The sequence below is a fragment of the Dunckerocampus dactyliophorus genome, chromosome 10 (genome assembly GCF_027744805.1).
Source record: "Dunckerocampus dactyliophorus isolate RoL2022-P2 chromosome 10, RoL_Ddac_1.1, whole genome shotgun sequence".
Taxonomy (NCBI): Eukaryota; Metazoa; Chordata; class Actinopteri; order Syngnathiformes; family Syngnathidae; genus Dunckerocampus; species Dunckerocampus dactyliophorus.
In genome coordinates this window covers 29,548,006-29,567,230 of record NC_072828.1, presented here as the reverse complement: position 1 = coordinate 29,567,230, position 19,225 = coordinate 29,548,006, and the positions used below count along the sequence as shown (strand labels likewise).

The 19,225-nt window shown below is 43.8% G+C and overlaps 1 long non-coding RNA gene across 1 annotated transcript in view; it reads left to right on the top strand.

Moving 5' to 3' along the window:
* Positions 1–206: 206 nt before the first annotated feature.
* Positions 207–19,225, top strand: part of LOC129188823 (uncharacterized) — a 33,674-nt gene continuing 14,655 nt past the window's right edge. Inside the window, exons 1-3 of the long non-coding RNA XR_008572702.1 lie at positions 207–301; positions 687–805; positions 4,552–4,893. This is a non-coding gene — a long non-coding RNA (uncharacterized LOC129188823). The remainder of the gene's footprint in view (positions 302–686; positions 806–4,551; positions 4,894–19,225) is intronic.

Sequence of the window (19,225 nt, the reverse complement as noted above, 5' to 3'; positions counted from 1 at the left end):
AAAGTTAACAGGGGAGCCCCATCAGTATCATTATCTCCGAGCTGTGTTTTGATGACCCCGTGATATGGCGGAGTTCTAATATCTTTTGGAACATTTCTTTGTGGAGTTTTAAGCTTCCTCTTGTCACCCTCCAAATCACTGTTGTCCCACTGTGTGCAGTTCACCCGTCCACCACTAGAGGACAGTGTTGGCTCTTAATGGTCAATGCGAGGCCGCCAGAAGACAAGAGAAGGAGGAGGCGGCGGCAATGGAGACTTCCTGGGTGGAAATCTCTCAAAAAGGCGTTTGGACTCATATGAAGGTGGCAACATTTAATCACACGCATTGTAATGATTCTAATTATGTATGTCAAGTAATAAAACACAACAATTTGAGATGCAAAACTTTATAACTGGAGCTTAACACGACGCAAAAATAACTCCCGCCTGATAAGATAAGGCGTGAATAGAACCGGTTTGTCTTCGTGATTTTTAATCTCTTTTTTAAAGCGTTTTTAAGCTCTTTGTGTAACGTTCAACGTTCCAGTCATTTAGAGCTTCGCCAAATTCTCATTTCAGCAACAACAATTTTATTTAGCAGCCGTTTTGTCCCGTAGCGCCTAAAATGTAGCATTGGACACGTGATATGTTGTTTCTTTTTGTATTTTGACCATCATTAATAACGTAATATTGTATGCTAATTCACAGATATGGAGCCCTTGGAGGTGGCACCTGGTTTTGGACATCAGGAGGCGTGTGCGTTTGCTCCAGGGATTACATCCGCACAGCAGAGGCCTACCAGACAGCCTGCATGGCCACCACACGAGGTAAAAACAAGTCCCTGGTGGTTGCAGTCAACAGTACGGCGCTGGTCCAGGGATGTCTTGGTGTGCCGCTCTTTTCTGCGTCCCTCGTCTTTCTGTGGGTGTGTGTTGACTCAGATGGGACGAGCAAACAGAACTGGGGTGAAGCCGTGTGGGCGCTCCATTCTCATGGAGCGGCGGCCCGGTGGATTAGGCTAATGCTGGCCCATGAGGGGGGTGGTACAGGGCCAGCCTTCTCTGACAGGAGGTAACGGATTAGGGCTTTGTCAGGGCCCATGTCGGCCTGAGGGACCCGGCGATGAGGGAAGGACAGAGGCAGGGGGAAGATCAGGGTCCAGGGGCAGCCCAATCCCGAGATCAGGACGTGTTGACAAGGGATTATCCCCTTTCTGGTGTTGCTGAGGTTTTATAGATATTTGGGGAGACACAACCAGTGTACATGTTGTGAAAGAAAATGATAGATTTCTAGAGAAACATACAAAGACGGACGTTAGGAAGTTGTTTTTTTCATCAGAATCCTCTCAATTCACCATGTATGTTAAAATTTCACTCCAGTCTAACATAACTCCTCCTGTTACAAAAGAAAAATAACAATAATAGAAAAAAAACATTTACACAGAATTAGGGCTGCAACTAATTCTTATTATTTTGTTAGTTGATTAATCTGAAGCTTGTTGTTTCGATTAATCGAGTATTTGGTTAACATAAGTCAACATAAAGCAAACACAAACAGTTAGTGGTTAGAGTATTAATAGAAAAAAAAGTCGTATTCTAACGAGAAAAAAAATTCCCTTTTCCAAGAATAAACCCGTAATATTATGAGGAAAAATAATATCATTTTAGTAGCACAAAGTTGAAATGTTAATGAAAGACTTAGACAAACTTTATTGATCCACAGTTACAGTAGCTCAATTGCAGAAGAAAAAGACAAACACTCTTAAATAAAATGCAATGCAATATGAATAAAATAAAATAAAATAAAAGGAATATAAGATAAATAAAAATAATATGTGTACAAGATTTGCATATTTACAAATAGTGTGTAGAAATATGGTAAATACAAGTAAATGTACACTTTATACAAGGAGGGCACATAGTACAACGCCATAATGTGAATGATCTTTTACAGACAGGAGAGGTATTGTCGAGCTGGATGGTGTGTGAAATGAGTGAAGTTCTGTAGAGTTTACTGTGGGGACGGAACTGGAGGAGTCTGTTGGAGAATGAAAGGCGCTCTTTTTAAGTCAAAATATTATTTAAAAAAAACAACAATGAATAAAGTTGTAATTTTTGTAAAATTAGGTTGCGGAAAAGTTAGAATTTTATGAGAATAAAGTCAAAATATTATGGAAATAAAGTCATAATTAGAAAAGAAAAATGTACACGAAGAAAGTTGGGGAAAAAACCCCTGCAGAAATGAAACAACCTGTTGTAATTTTACGGGAATAAATTCGTATTCTAACAAGAAAAAAAGTTGCAATTATTATTTATTATTTATTTAATTTTTTTTTGTTGTAATATGAGAGACAAACAAAACTAAAAATGGGGCAGAAAAGAGCAAAGAGTGAAGTTGATACGAATAATGTGCTTTTTCACCTACTATATATTACAAAGCTGAGATGCATCCTTTCATTTTTCATGATGCGGCCCTCACTGGAAAAAGGTGTGGACACCCCTGGTGTAAGCGCTGAATTAATCATGCCTGTGCTGATGACCACATGTCAGCGTAAATGGCTGAATAAGAGAAACGAAGCTGTGTTTTAGGGCTGATGCTTTTGACAGGTGGCCAACTCAATCACCCAAGCGCCTTGAATAAAAGGACAACTACTGATTTAATAGCTACTGTGGGTTTAACGGCCCTAAATCGCCACGCATGTAGACAGATCGTGTTCCAGCCCGCTCTGCTGATGTTATCCAGAAATAGCGGTTGCGTGATATCACCGCCACATTTTCTTTTTTTTTTCCTTTTTTTTGTAATGTTTCAGCTGAAATGTGAAAACCAGATTGGCTCATTTTATTGGTTCCCTTTGAAATTTGGCACCCGTGACCCGCGTCTGCTCCAGTTTTACTGCGTGCTGTCGTTTATTTCTGGAAGCCTCGTGTACTCGCAGTGTGCCCGAGTGTGCCTTGTGTTTACGTTGCCACTTGGGCTAAACAGTTAAGTGAGGTGATTAAACATGAGCACGAGGTCTTGAACACCCCCAGGACAGCAAAAGGCAAACAAATCAAGCATTATTGGCAAAGTGTGGCCTGCATCCAAAGTCATTACATGTGAAACATGAGATCTAAGTTTAGGAATATCAAATGATACACCGAGTAGAGTCAGACACTGCTCACATTATGTTGCAATGCAAACCTTGAATAAGAGAGCGAGGCCAAGTGGAGCGAAGAGAGTGAGACGTGACTGACATGTGGCAAGAAGGCACTGATCCGTCTCTTGTCGAATTTGTCACTTCACCACGCTCCGTGTGTCAGGGCCTGGCACTCTCCCGCCGTCAGGCGTGGGTGGCCTCCTGACACGCGCTACAATGTGTGTGTCACGTCCGTCTGGGCTGAAAGCGCTTCCCGAACAGGCACCCACATAATGACACTGACACAGAGCCATCAGGCCCGCCACCGAGCCCAGACGGAGTCCCTGGCAAGCGCAGCACGTGTCTCGTTCATGCTTCTCTTCAGTTTCTCACCACCTCAGAGTCTTCCTGTTGCATGCGTGCGCTTCCCCTTGGGATCTGTCGCTCAGCAGTGGCACGACAGCCATTAACTGGCCTGAATGCTTATATGTCATGTAATTACAAGCAGATGAAATGAAAGGAGGGCCTTGGGAGTGGGTCTGAAAATGAAGTCCAAGTGCGGCTAGGATTGTGCCAGCCAGGCCTACACAGGCGCCACTCATAGACTTCCTTATGTCACCAGATGCTTCCTGGAGCCAGTGCAAGCTAGATTCATGTTTCATGCGGAGGTGGCTGGAGATTTACATCCCCGCTTTTCAAGCTTTTTTCATGTTGCATCGGAGAACTTTTGTGTATTTGTTACGTCCAGGTGCAGCTCTGCGTGAACTAAAACAGCCAGTCATGGCACTGAATTTGTCAGAAATTTACAATGTTAGGGTCTCCTTATAGTTTTTAAATGAAAATGCACAAAAATGTTGTTTTGGCTTTTTTAAAAACACCTCTCCAAGTGAAGGTATTTCAAAACCTGTACATATTATGACGTCTTTTGGTTTTGACGCACGCAGCGTCTGCAGGAACGTCGTCAGCTCAGAGAGAGCTGAGCCGGAAGGCAAAGCTCTGGATTTACCAGTTCCTACCCTCACCTATGGTCATGAACTTTGGGTAGTGACTGAAAGCACAAGATCGCTGATACAAGCGACTGAAATGATTTGAGAGTGGCTGGTCTTACCCTAAGAGAGTGGTTCTCTACTGGTTTGGCTGCAGGACACAACACAACCCCTCAATGGCAAGTTGTGACCCAAATTGTGGAAAATTTTCAACTCAAATTTCCCATATAGCTTATATTAAAAAAGACTGATCGCAACACAATGCGAGCTTTCTTTATGGAGCTATTTTCCAGCAGATATCTGCAGCTGTGTGTCGGACGGACGGCACGTTAAGCCCCCACTCTATGTCCTTCCCCTCCGCGCTTGACAAAGTGGCACTTACTTTGCGGCGGTGTAGCAAGCAAATAGCACAGACAAGAACATGAGGTGCTTTCTTGGACTTTGGGTCATTACATTTTTATTTTTTTCCCAGGCAAAGACCTGCAATGTTGAGAATTATTGCCCTCAGAGATAGGATGAGGAGCTTGGTCATCCGGGAGGAGCTCTGAGTACCTTCACATCGAGAAGAGCCAGTTGAGGTGGCTCGGGTATCTAGTCCGGATGCCTCCGGGAAACCTCCCTAGTGAGGTGTTCCGGACATGCCGAGCCAGGAGAAGGCCCCAGGGCAGACCTGGGACATAGTGGAGGGATTATGTCTCACAGCTGGCCTGCGGAATGCCTCGCTGTCCCCCCGGTGGAACTGGAAGAGGTGGACACCGGAAAGTCTGGACATCCCTACTGAGACTGCTGCCCATGCAACCTGGACCGGGCTACAGTAAGTAGGAAGAAAATGGATGAGTGGATGGACACCCAAAAACATTAACGCCACATATTTTATATGCAGAAAACAATGATAAATTATTATAAATGAGGAATGGATGGAACTTAGTGTTGATGCAGTCTTTCTTGTGAGATTGAATTCAATAGCGTTTCTCATCTTTATCAGACCGCTGGTACTCGCAATGTTTTTTTTTGGCCCCATGGCGGGTTATGTAGCAGTCACACCCGATAGAAAAATGGTCAGCATGCTTCTTTTGGGCACTCGATATCACGCAACAATACAACACAAATCAAATGGACTAGTTTGTTCCGTGCAATATTGTACAAAAACCAGGACGGTGTGCTAAATTTTGGTCAAAATTGTAGACGTAAACCAGATCGTACAAAAACGTACAAGAAAACGAGGTTTGACTGTAGAGTAATATCTTATTAATAATTAATGAATTTTCTTTGTAGAATGTTCAGAGGGCCAATATAAAATGAGCTGAGGTCCGACATTCAGACATTGTTGCATCGCAGTTTGAATGGGAATACTTTAAAAAATGTTGTCTATGCGCAGAAGTTTAGAAAAAAGTGTCACGTTTGCGTGACTGTTCTCATGTAAACAGGCCCTTAGGTTGTTCCTGCTGCTCAGACTCAGCTGAGATTCCATGAATTCATCTGCAAATCGGGAGCGATCATTCATATTCAGCGAGGAAGGCAGCATGTCTTCACATGGCAGATGCCGTTTCATTTGCTGACCATTACATATTCATTGGAGCGGATTCTTGCAGGTGTGTTTGTGGGCGGTGATCTTCCTCCGAGTCACCCACTCAGCATTTAGAGTGGGAGGAGGAGGGAGGCTGAGTCTTTAGCGACAATAGCCCCCCTCCGGATTCTCTCTGTGGGTGTGAGTGGGGGGCATTTAAAAGCCATTCATACCGTGGTGAGAACCCCCCCCCCCCCCCCCAAAAAAAAAAGAAGCCCCCACATTCTGGGGATGACTACCTGCCCAGGAGCTCCCGCTCAGCCCATCTGTCCCCTCGAGAGGCTGCAGGAGAGGCCCCCGCCCCTCCTTCTCCATGCTCCTGGAGATGCTGTAGGGTGTAACGCACATGCCAGAGGGTGATTGCTGACGCAGCTCAGCATTGTGCTGACAGTGCAAACGGAGCATGGCAGGGGGGAAAGAGTGCATGCGAGCGTGGCAGGCCGCTGTTTGTCGTATTTGTGTGGGTGTGAGTTTCCGCATCTGTTTATGTGCGTGGGAGTTAGTCGGCGGGTGACTGAGCATTCACTAGTGGTGATGGATGTGTGTTTGTGTGTGTGTGTGTGAGCGGACACATCCGTGTGTAGGAGGTGGAGGGTGTGTGTCGGCGTGTATGTACGTATGCATGTGGACTTTTTCTTCTTCTTTTAGTATAATGGCGGGTTGCAACCATGACTTTAAAAGGTGCATACCGCCACCTACTGTACCAGAGTATGTAACATGGGCCATATAGTGTATCTTACTTTGTGCTAACTTGTGGACTTTAGTGGGTGGTGGTGGTGGTTGTTGTTGTGGACTGATTTCACTAATATGCAAATTGATTATAGATCATCCCTGACACCTCTTGGCAACATACTTGTACCCTTTTGACCCTGACAGAAGCATAAACAATTTCCTTGGAGTTGAATAATTGACCCACTGGGCTATATATACTGTAAGTGTAGCTTGTATCTTCAGGGATGGAAATGGACTCTTTTTGAAGGCCTGCTTCTTACTGTGTTATCATCTATCTACAAAGGTCCACTGTCAACATTTTCAGACATCTGTAAGTTGTTGTTCTACAAATGAAATGATTATTACTTGTATAAATCCTTGCGTTATGTGTAAAATGTCATTTTAGCCTTGGCATATTGGGACCCAAGACGAGACATCCATGAAATTGTAACATCAATTTGTTCAGTTTATTCCCACAAGTAGGTCTGCGGTAACAGCGCACCGTGACCTCCGTCCCAGCATGCTGTGCCCATTAGTCCAATTGAATCAGCTGTCAAAGCCCAAATCCACACTCGGAGCCATTTGGAGAGCAGTAGGTTAAAAGAAGGTGTTATGGATTCCACCTTACAGTCTTTGCACAGAAAACTTGCTGAATAAACCAAGCATGCGGCATGCCTGGCAAGCAGGCATGCCGCCGGCTGCACGCATGAGGCCTGGAGGCGTGGGAAAGACCCGACTGATAATAAGCAGCATTTGGTCCTTCTAACCTCTGCAGGCTTTGGCTCGGGTTAGTTGTCCCTCTGCTCCCCCCCACCCCACATGTTTTCCTTCTCTTTCTGCTTGTTTGAGTGGAGGAGTCACAGGAGAGGAGGTCAGCCAGGGAGAGGCCCACAGCTGTGGCTAAGAGGTCCCGGTGTGTTTATTTGAGCAAGCCCAACCAAAATAAGCTTCAGCCAAGCATTGCTTCTGAGCACTGGGGCCCACCGCCGCCGTAGCACTTTTCATCCCAGCCATGGTGGAAATGCTCTGATCCGGGATGCAGCACAGCGAAGCTGACTGTGGAACAACTACCTCATCTGTGGAGGAGGAAGTGAAGTGCAGATGTGGACAGGATGGATGGTTGATGTTCCCACACCTCCTCCCGTTGTACAGTTCCTCACCCGTGCTCTGAATGGCTTGCTTTGTTTAACATGAGGGGGCCCGCCTGCCAAAGGAAAACGCCTTCGGAAGGAGATCCCGAAACGTTATATTTCCTTTCTATTAATGTGAACAAATAACCCAGTGAGTGTGTGCGATTGATCAGGCAAAATCTCATGTCACACTTTGTAAAAGTAAGCTCATCACTGCCAACAGGAAAATGTAAGCGTGTCTTGTCTTGCATTTTTACTGGGCATCGAGCTCTGGTGATGTTAATTGGCACTGAGCTATTAAAGGCTGCTAAGCTATAAGACATTTGGAAGTGCTAATAAAATGCGCAAGGTCACAACAAAGCCTTTGGATGTCCCACCTGCCTTGCTATCATCACTCAGGTGATCTATATTGGGGGGGCAACAGTCCTTTCATATGCAGAATAACAACATCCACGTCCTGCTTTACTCATTACACTACTGCTGCCTCCCCCCCCCCCCCCCCCCCCAATTAAAAGGTCAACAGGCTCAAAGGTGAACAGGTGTGCCCCAGGCCTTGCTTGGCGGCCTAATTGACAACTGCCCGCCCACGGCCCCCCCAGCCGCCAATCAAACCCGCCTTGCCCCGGCCGCCTCCTCTCTGCTCATCTGTTGCGGGGCTGTAAAGTTGACAGCTGATTAGTTGTTCTGCTTATCTTACTGCCCCACCCTTCCCACCCACTCATGCATGGCCTGCTGTGGAAGTCACCAGCAAGCTTCAGATCTGCATTTCCAGTCATACCTTGCCCGTGCTCAAGGCCTTACCTGGCGTGCCTCCCTTTGACCTCTACACGGCTCCTGCAAGCGTTAACACTTCCCACTCCTGCAAGCCCTGACCCCTCCCTGCATAGTGCCTGTGGGTCCATCAGCACCTCGAAGTGTTTAGCTGGGCCACAAGAGAGGACGTGACAAAGCAGGTGCTGTTGTTGGGGTTAGAGGAGGGGCAGCTGTCCATCAGACCTGCTCCACTCAAACACTGACCACATGCAGCCCTCAGATATCATCTTCTGGCTGATTGACAGCCACACTGGCGGTGGAAGTCAACAAGCCAGCACTGTCCAAACTGTTGCCTGGAGTCTTACTGCAGGACACTTTTGAGTAGCAAAGTTGCAAATGAATAGTTTTACTGTATTGATTTTGGTATGGAAATGTAACAGATGAAGCCATACTGTATCTGCCACACATGCCAGCTCACATTTACCCCCTGCAGGCTGCTTCCAGCCAATCACCACCCACAGGGGCCCCTTGATTCTCAGCCATGGACCCCCCCCCCCCCCCCCCCCCCCCCCCCCACACACACACACACACACACACACACACTCTCCCCTCACCACACACACACACACACACACACACACTCACCCTCACCCTCTGAAAGGAAAATGCAGGCAACTGCATGAGATTGCTCGCTGTAATTTGCTTGCCTCCGCCTCCCCCAGCCCAGCCTTCCCTTACTCATCATTTTGAAGCCTGACAGCACGTGGGTGACTTTAGACAGGTCACATTGATCTCTGGGCTGGGAGAGAAGTTGGCTGAACAATAGAGAACGTGTCTGTTTGAGAACATGCCTCAACTTGTTCGTCCATAACCACCACCCACCACCCCGACCCCCATATTTTGGTGCAGAATCATTCCTTACCTGCATATACCCTGAACATATTCTCTCAGGCAAGAAGTTCTTGGAAAAGATGAATATAACAATACTTCAAAGACATTCCAAACTAGGGTTAATTGTTGTCTTTGTCGATTAATCTGAAGCTTGATGTTTCGATTAATCGAGTAATCGATTAGGCCAGGGGTCGGCAAACTACCTTTAGCGTTCAAAAGAGCCATTTTGCCTCCTCTTCCAGTAAAAAAAAAAATGGTCTGGAGGAGCAAAACATGATTTATAAACATTTAAAGTTAAAATTTTTCAAATTCGTTACCTGTTCCAAGGACAGTATTCAACTAACAGAAGTGCACAGTGCATGTGTAGGCCTACTTTGAAACAATTAGTATGAACTTCGGTCTTTGCTGTCTTTTTCCAAATATTTCAACTTTATTCTTAAATACTCTATAATTTTTTTCCCGTAATATTATGACTTTATTCCCATAATTGTATAACTTTTTCCCCAACCTAATTGTCCAAAAATTACAATGTTATTATGTTTTGTTTTCATTGTATTATGACTTAAAAATGTTTTTAATATTTCAACTTTACACAACTAAAATGATATTCTTTTTTCTCTTCATATTACAAGTCTATTTTTGTAAAATTACGACTTTTTCTTTTTAGAATACTACTTTTATTCATTTATGCTGTTTTTTTTAAATTATTTTTTTTCCCAACTATTTCAACTTTATTCTTGTAAATTTTCTTCTGGTAATTCTGACTTTATTCCCATAATATTTTGACTTTATTCTCGTAACATTCTAACATGCTATTTCAACTTAATGCTACTAAGATTAAGTTATTTTTCCAGATGTCATTCTCATAAAAATTACGACTTTTTCTTGTTAGGAAAAAACCTTTTCCCCCTTAATATTTTGTTGTTTTTTAATATGTTGTTTTTTTAAAAAGTTTTTAAAAATTTTCTAGTTCAACTATATTTTTTGAATATGCTGCGGGCCAATAAAAAACAGCCGTGGCCAGGCCGCACTTTGGACACCCATGCCCGAGACGAACCAAATCAATATGAAGCAAACACAAACCGTTAGTGGTTTTGGTCCGCAACACATAAGAAAAGAGGCAAAAATGTCCATCACTGTTTTCCAAAATCAAAATTGATGTGTGTGCATGTCTTGTTTAGCCTAAAACACAAATAGTTCTGCTTTTGTAGATGACTATGGCCATTTAAAAGAATATGCACATTTGAGTGGCTAAAATCAGAGGATATTTACATTTTTGAATCAAAAAACGTTAGTTGAATACCAAAATTGGATGATCGATGAATTATCGTCACCAATGACCAGTCCCGTTGCTGTCTTTAAAATGATGATAATGAGCACGAAACAAACCTGAGCAAAGGTTCAGACCATGTACTTTACATAATTTTAGTCCAGACCAGAGATCTGGCCTGCAAGTGTGAACACAGCCTAACTGTAAGCCATACATTCAGTTGCATCAGTGGTGACCTGCAGTTCACACATGCTCATGACTGCAGCGTTCACCCGGTCAGTCCGACTCACCAGTGCTGACGCCTGAGAAGTACTTGTTAAAAGACACACTCAGTGGTTCAAGATCTTCCGCTCAAAGGTGAATAATTCAAGCTGAGACGAACAGAATGTTTCTTACGCACTGCATCGGGTGCTGGATGAATGTACAGATCCCAAAGTATTCCACTTTTCCTTCATTTCTCAGTGGAAAAATGCATGCGGTCTGGTTCTGATCTTAGATCTGAGCGTTACTGAGTGTAAATCTAGCCACAGATGTGTTACGTGCTCTTATTAGCTTCAAGACTGCAGCTCGTTGATCCACATATTTATGCCATATGCATATTCATGGCACTCTTGAGTTCGTAGCACACGTGAAAAACCTCAATATTTATGGGAAATCCTTCATCCCTGCAGTGCACATGTTCTTTCATGTTAACACTCGTTGATCTATTGCACATTGTGTTGTTATTGAAGGACTTTACTGACAATTGCAGTTAGTTTTTACACGTCAGCTCTGCTCCTTTGTGCAACTGTGAGAGAGTTGTAATCTTCTCTGTCCAGAGGTCAGTTATTGGATGACACGCTTGCTTCTTGCGTCACTACAAGCTGAGAGGTGGTGAGTGTGTGTGAAAATAACAGCAAGTGTCTGAGCACATAGTAGGAGGCGGTGATAGTGCCTTTCATACTCATAACTGCATCACAGCTCAGCAGAAACAACCATCTGTTGTCTGCATGGAGGCACAAAGATTCACCCTCAAAATACCACGGAGGGCTTGCCTCTAATAAACTCACTTTCAATGCAGGAAAAGCTTCTTTCAAGTTTGTATGCTAATTTTGGGGAGGTGTCCTAGTTGCAGGTGTCCTCGTCATAACATGGGATATTTAGTACATGGGATATTAAGTGTGTTGTAACATGGCTAGTTAAACAGTCATTCAGAAAAGTCATTCATCGCCGTCCTCCTCCTCCTGGGAATTAAAACCACTTGTCGTTTTGACAAGCATCACATTTGAACACCCTCATAATTCCTTTGTCACACACTCTGTCAATCTCTCGCTCTCTCTTTTGTTGTCATTCTTTGTTGACTGGGCAAATTAGCCATTTAGCTTGAGCTATCCTCTTCATTCGGTCCAGTTTTTGGAAACCTGTTGGTGATAGTGGATGGTTGGTGGTCCAAGTGGTCCCAACAGAAGCTGTAGTAATTCTACACTTGATCATACTTAGTTCAGATGTGCCAGAGATCCCTGCAGAAGACTTCATACCATGAAATTAGCTTCCATGTCTCTCGTTCGCACCACTGCTCTCTGAAGCCGCACTCCAAGTATCATGGGAAATGTAGTCGTTGGCCGCATCACTGTGCAAGTCACAGAATTCAAAGCATGAGAAAAAAATAGCAGCTTATACACCGGAAATGACGGTATCTTAAAAACCTGCACTTTGCGACAAGTTTAAAAGTTAGCCTTTTTTACTCGCACAAATGTTGAATTGTTACCAAAATGTCAAAGTTTTCATGCATTCTTAGTCGAAGACCCCTAAAAGACGAATGGTTACTGCCAGGACACAAAAAGATATTGTTTCATTTTGTAATACTATGGCTTAAAAACAAAACAAAAAACTTTTTTCCCAGGATTTGCCTCGTGACCTTTCCGCTGCATAAGGGCACTCGGTAAACTCTGTTTCCCGCACTTCACCATCTGTGACCTGTGATAAGCAGAACACATTAACCAGTCATTGTCTGACACTCAGCTGCACCAGAGACCAGTGTCGCAGACAAAAAACAACAACAAAAAAATCAATATTCTGTGTTTTGTCTGGAGAAGCTACATGACCACTATCTCTCCAATCAGAATAGTCCAATTGATCTGCAGGATTGTGCGGTCATCTGGCCATGCTAATTCACAGCCTGTTTTTTATAAAGACGGGTAAAATACTGATTGCTTATATCAGAATGTGTAGCCCTGTGCATTGGTTATTAAAGGATCTACTGTGTGCGTCCCCCGGCCTTGTTTGTACACTTTGAGTTGATCCTGTCTGTTGGCTGACAAATGTCCAGCATGGAAGTCTAGTATTTCAAGCTTGCCTGTGAGATATCACTCTGGAATTTGTTTCGCTCATCCTTACCAAAGACGTTCCTCTCCTGTTGGTAAGGATAGACGAGACCCATGATCGTTATTGATGTTGGCAGATGGTAAGCATCAAGCTGCCACTTCCTGTAGGCACTCAGGGGTGACTGACTGGTGATATTTCCCGCTCCTCTCTTTCAAAGATGCATGGAAGCTGCAACAGAACACGTTCACCTGAACTCCCAGGCTCGGTAGAAGCTTTGATGTTGGGTCAGCTCCTCTGCATCCTTAGCCTGACCTGGAGGGGCACGCTGAATGGCTTCCCCTGTCTGTGGTTCCTCCATGGGGAAAAAAACACACCTTCTTATTACAATAGACTCTCTTGTTGTTGGTCTGTGTGACGGCATTCCCACCTGTGACTCGGGCTGCGAGACGAGTGGAGGGATGTGTGAAATATCAGCAGCTCACAGCTGTAGATCTAATATCACCACTGGGTGTGCTTGTCTAATATGATACACATGTGCCACATCCTGTCTGCCCTCCATGAGGAGGTGAGTTGATGAGTGGAAAGCGATGTCTGTCTGAAGACTACTGGAGTGCTTTTACCTTGTTGTGATTGTTCGTGTCATAAGCTGCAAGTCTTATGTTTTTACTGATGATAGTTGTCTGAAAGCCAAAACATAGCGCTAGAATGGTACCAAGTTGATTGCAGACCTCTGCCAAGGCCAAACATGTTTATTTACCCACCCACCTTTTGAAGAAGCCTACATTGTCGCTAATACTTATGCACCGTTTACTTGTGGGGGGGAGTTCTCAAATGGTCTCAACCTGACACTCACATTTTCTAATGGTCATTAATTTTACACATTTATTTGTCTTTTTTAATTTTTATTATTTTTTACACTTATTTAATATCATTTTTATTATTTATTTATTTATCTTTACACTTATTTTTCTTTATATTTATTTTTATTATTTTTACACATATATTTAAGTCTTTTTTTGTTTGTATTCATTATTTTTTACTCTTTGAAGGCATTTTTTAAATTTTTTATTTTTATTACATATTTAAGTAATTTTTCATTTTTATTTTTCACACTTATTTAAAGCCGTTTTTATATTTTCTTATTTTTTTTACACTTAAGTCATTTTTCTTGGTATTTATTTTTATTATTTTTTGCACTTTTATTTAAGTCTTTTTAATTTATTTATTGTCATTATTTTCAGTAATTTACTATTTTCCAGGGGCCCTTGGAATTGTTTGTCACCCCTGACCAATACCACTCATCATAAATAAATTTAAAAAATGTACCGTTAATCCATGTGATCAGTATCGGTATCAGCCGATCTCACTCATGGATGATCGGTATTGGAATCGGCAGCATAACACCCTGATCGGAGCATCCCTATACTCCAGTGATTAAGCGCCTGGGCAGACGTGCCAGATCTTTTAACAGACTCACGGAAGGAAAATTGCGCCTTTTGATTGAATCCACCTTGATTTAACCAACTGAACCGCTGGGTATGAGTTTATAACGCTACCCTGGCTGACACTGGTGAGCTTTTTCCGGAAATGGAGCGATGTGAGAGCACATTAGTGTCTCCTTAGAGTCTTACTTGATAATACCAGTTGGACTACCTCGGATTGACCCGTAGCCCTGCAACAGCGACCAAAATAGCTGTGCTTTGATGACTTGTAATTAATTACCAATTTACAGAGTCCATCACTTTTTATTCAACTCTGGTTTAAGCTGTATGCTGCTGTCCTATCATCAACCGGTTTTTGATGAAAGCGGAAAATGGTGCAGGGCCAATTAGGGAAAATAAAGTGCAAGATAGAGGGCCCCAGCTTGGCTGATAAATCCTCTAATAAAATCCACATAATAAAAAGGCTCACATGCAGTGCTCTTAATTGGTAAATTCTCATTGGTGTGAAGCCCTCCAGTTCTATATTGTCTTTAGTTCAATTATTTAAAGGATTGTGATTCTTACTGTAGTTAGTGAACTGTTCCATTGTGCCTGGGAAACTGATTACCAGAGGCTCAGCAAGAGCTTTTCGCAGCCACAAGCCTGGCTTGTGCAGAACGCTGGTCTCCCAAGGAGAGGTTAAGGAGAGGAGTCACTGGCTCCCTGGGGGCTGCAGACTTGCTCTTTGCCACCATGTCATCCATCCTGCGGCCTAATCGAGTTATCATATCGACAAATCTCCCATCAGGGGCACTGCTGCTGACAGTCTCAGAAAGACATCTGCGGGAGACAACAAATTTTCAGCAGCAGGGCGTTGCTAAGTGAAGGGCTGAGGCACCTGTAAAGGTCCCGTCTACTGCCCACGGACAAGGCACTCCCGCTGGGCATCACACTGCTCTCTGGCCCCTGGTCAGCCAAGGAGCGCAAGATAAGGCAAGCAGGAGCCATAGTTAGCGCTGTTCACAATAGGCTGGGGACACAATAGGAGCACTACATCACCAAGACTGTCAATAAATTTAAGAGCAACCCACAAACAATTAGCTCAAAGGGCAACATAGTTTCATGGCCATAGGCATCCGCTTTGCAGGGGCAGGGAGACAAAACAGTCCACCCACACGCCAATGGCAGCTGGTGATTGTGCCAAGAGAATACGATCACAGACTCCCATAGTTTATCGCCTGACCTCTAAGTGTGTCCTGCCAAAGTCAAACACATGCTGGGCCATTCCTCTAGTCCTGGGAATGTTTATGTCTTCTTTTTTTGCAAGGAAGGTCAGTCGTTCATATAGAATTATGTAGGCTCTTTGTTCTGTGTTTAGCATTTTTGACCATATTAAGCAGCTGGCTGTCTTTAGTCTGTATGATTATGCACAGCAAGTAAAACTACCTATGGTCTGATTTAAAATTCTACATTGATATTCTTTCTTTGTATGACAAGAAAACTTCTTAGGTGTTTCGGTGTCGTGGTATCACTTCGGATTTAAATGTACGGAGAAAACGCTGATTAAAGGAAGGAGCGGTGTACATAACATCATTTTATGACACAAGCATTTGAATGTTTGTACAAAATGGTAATAGTCCAAGGACACATCGCGACTCCATGCACATTTATTTGGGTTAGATCTTAATACTTAAACATGGCTATGTATTATTACCATGATATTTTACCATTATGTTGTGTTTTTGCCAGCGTTTATCTGTGTGTCTGGTTGTTTGTGTTCAAAATAACTGAAAGTTCTGAAATTTTCAGGAATCGTCGGAAATGGGATATGGAAGCACTGATTAAATTTCAGGGGTGATCCGGATCACCGTCTGGAATCGTAATTCTTCAATTGCAATTTAGCACACTGAATGTTTAGAAGGCAAAAAATGTGAAATAATTATGCAGGGAGCATGAACACATTGCAACTTTAAAGAACTCTGGCCAGATTTAAGTGCAGCCTCTTTGCATTCTCTCCGTCCAGCACCTCCATAAATCATATGTCTGCCCACCGCCGGGCAGGCTTGATCCATTGGCCAGGAGCCAAGCCCGTGTCCGAACAAGGCCCTGACCCATGAACCTTGGCTGGAGCCCTGGGGCCAATCAGGGCGAGGCTATTGGTACTGCGACCCCAGCAGCCAGGGCTACCTGCTGCTCCAGCATAATGCAATTGGACACAGCTATCAGAATGATGGAGTACAGGGAATTGTCCACGCTGACCACTCCAATGGCTGCTGACCACTGTGGCCCTTTCACAATCAAGGAAGGCTTTTCCAAAAATATGGTGTCTGTGGTGTTGGCCTAAAAATGTTAGATGCTTGACTTGATGTTGACTTGATGTTTAATTAAGCTTGTCTGATAGCTGAACCAATATAAGACATGACTGCATAGACATTTAGTTTATTGGCTTTGCCATTCCATGCGTCATTTACATGCAATGGTTGTTATTTGCCCTAGGTGTTGGCTTGTCTGTGTCATTGTCATGTCAGGTAGTAGGTAAGCTGAAAGGTCAGGCTCCTGCTGACATGTCCTCCCTCTGTCTCCACCTCTGTTTTGTTAATGACACAAGCTTCACACTGGTGGTATAATTCCTAACGTTAGACCAAACTAAGAAAAACTCTGCAGGATGCTAACCGCATGAAGCCCTGACCTGCTGCTTGCCTATCAAGAGGGGAAGGTGTGCCAGTGATTCCCTGCTTGGCTCTGTGTAAACTGAGGGCATGCCCCCCCACACACACCTTCATCTAAAACACACACCTGAGGGACCCCCTCCATAGCGACACAATTAGCATCCTCCATGCCCTGCCGAGTCAAACTCTCAGTGCAAACAAATGCTCTCAACTGACAGGCAGCTTAGGCAAATGGCTTGTTTGGGGAGAGGGCTGAGTCACTTTGGGTTTTCAGTAAGGCTGAGTGAATTTCAGCAGGGAGGATTTGCATTACAGAACTGTATGAGAAAGAACCACCTGCATGGAGCTCACCTGAATTGACAGAGGATATCTGGTTGAGAATGGGTTTCTTTATGTCCACCAGTGGAAGATTGTAATGAGTAGATGGGGAGATGGGGAGAGTTTAATTTAGTGTGGCCCTAATCCTCCTTGGAAATGTTCTGATGTCGGCCGTGTTTAATTAAACATTCTGGAATAAGTGGTGGGCCAATAAAAAACAAACTGTCCCTGGCCGGACGTTGTAGAGCCCTGCTGTATTGTCATCATCACTGTGATCCCTCGGAGGGACAGTTTTATCATAATCATAGATTGGTTTTATATAGCAGCTTTCCGCACACCCAAAGCGTCTTACACTGAAAACGCAATATTCATTCACGCTACAGTTACACATACTGTAGGTGGTGGTCAGCTACTTTACATCAGTAGTCACAGCTGCCGTGGGGTAGACCGACGGAAACGTGGCTGCCAATTCAAGGCAACAAACTGTCCGGTCATCACCACAGTGATTGGGATGGAGGAAACGCCGTTCGGGCTGCCAACCGTAGGAGCTGACTTCCGGTTCCTCTTTCCATGTAGTGGCAAGCTAATAGGCTGCTCTCTGCCCTCTGTGCATTTCATGTAGACAGGCCGTAGGAGCCCGTACGACCAGTTGTGACGTAGGCTTTAGGTACGTAACAACCTGAATAAAATAACTAGTTTTCCAAGTTATCTTTTTGGGCAGGAATGTTTTTCAAATGAATATATTTTTGTACTGGATTGCTCTTGTTCATAGCTCCAGTCCAACCCATAGATTTTTACCTTTGCTTGATATAGCCCTAATATTAACTCTCCACACTTCCAATCTTTTTTTTGCAAGTTTCCATTTAGTATATAAATAAATGAACGCGTCCCCATGACCCAAAGACTGTGAAATTAAATTAAGCCCATGGTTTCACCTCACTTTGAAATTATCCTTTGTTCTGTTCTTAAAAAGACCCAGAGTCGTCTTTAAAGCATGTTGAATATGGGCCAGTAGATCCCATTACTCATCTTTAGGAAGTTTAGTTTGGGGTCTTGACACTTTGAAAGGGGTTGTGGCCATGCGGCTGCCTGAAGTCTCCAGGCTGCACTGCAAGATGAACATAGCGGGAAGTGGGCGTGATATGTTGCCCTTCATAGTCAAAGCTGATGAGACAATCCGGTTGCAGCATCTGCCTGCTTTGTCGACGTAAGAGAACTTAATGGAGGAACGAAGCACCAACAGGACCAGATGTGGACAGAGATGGATGGTTGAGGGGTCACAGGCTTCTTCTGGCCAACGGTTGTAGCTTCTTATCTCTGACCCTCACTGGCCAATTGATTGGTTTTGGTTGTGGGGCATTAGACATCGAATGTGCTCAGATCACGTTTTTTTATGACCTGCAGGCGAAGGCATTGTCAGCCCTCATGTATGTGCCACATCATGGAGATGGATGAACATAAGTGTAACCAGAACATTTTTATGTGCTGCAAAGAAACAATTAACTTTATCTGACAGATTGTTCTGAAAGATTCATTTTAGCAACACTACTCCATATATTTTGGTACCCATGAGTTTCTCCAGCATCCGGGCTTGTGGAGGCTGTGGCTAATCATCATATATGGTAGTTTGGGACACAAGGTGAGGGGGCCCAGGAGGATGTCTGCACTCTGGGGATCTAATCCAGTACTTAGTGTTTTGCTTTGGGGGAAAAAACAGTTCCACAGTTCCTGAGCTGCCTTGGCTTCGAGCAGGTGGTGAGTCAACCAGCAATTAGTCAACTTCATGGTTTGACCAAACTAAGCCCATAGGAGCATTACCTTTGTTCACATGAACTCAAATGGAAAAGTCAGCAGGGACTCTCTTTTTCAGGTTGGTTAACTTTGTTGTTTCAATGTAGTTTTTGGGATCCAAATCCCGAATTAGTCCCAAGGATCTTTTCATGCGGTGTCAATAAAAAGACAGAATCCTGCATATGCGGACAAAGCGCTTCACTGCATGGTACTTCCAGCCAGTTTCAGGCCTTAGGCAACGCTGCCCACAGTTGATGCTGTCATGATGTGTTTAACTCCAAGCCTGCTCACGTTTACTTTTACTCATCATTATACACTTAG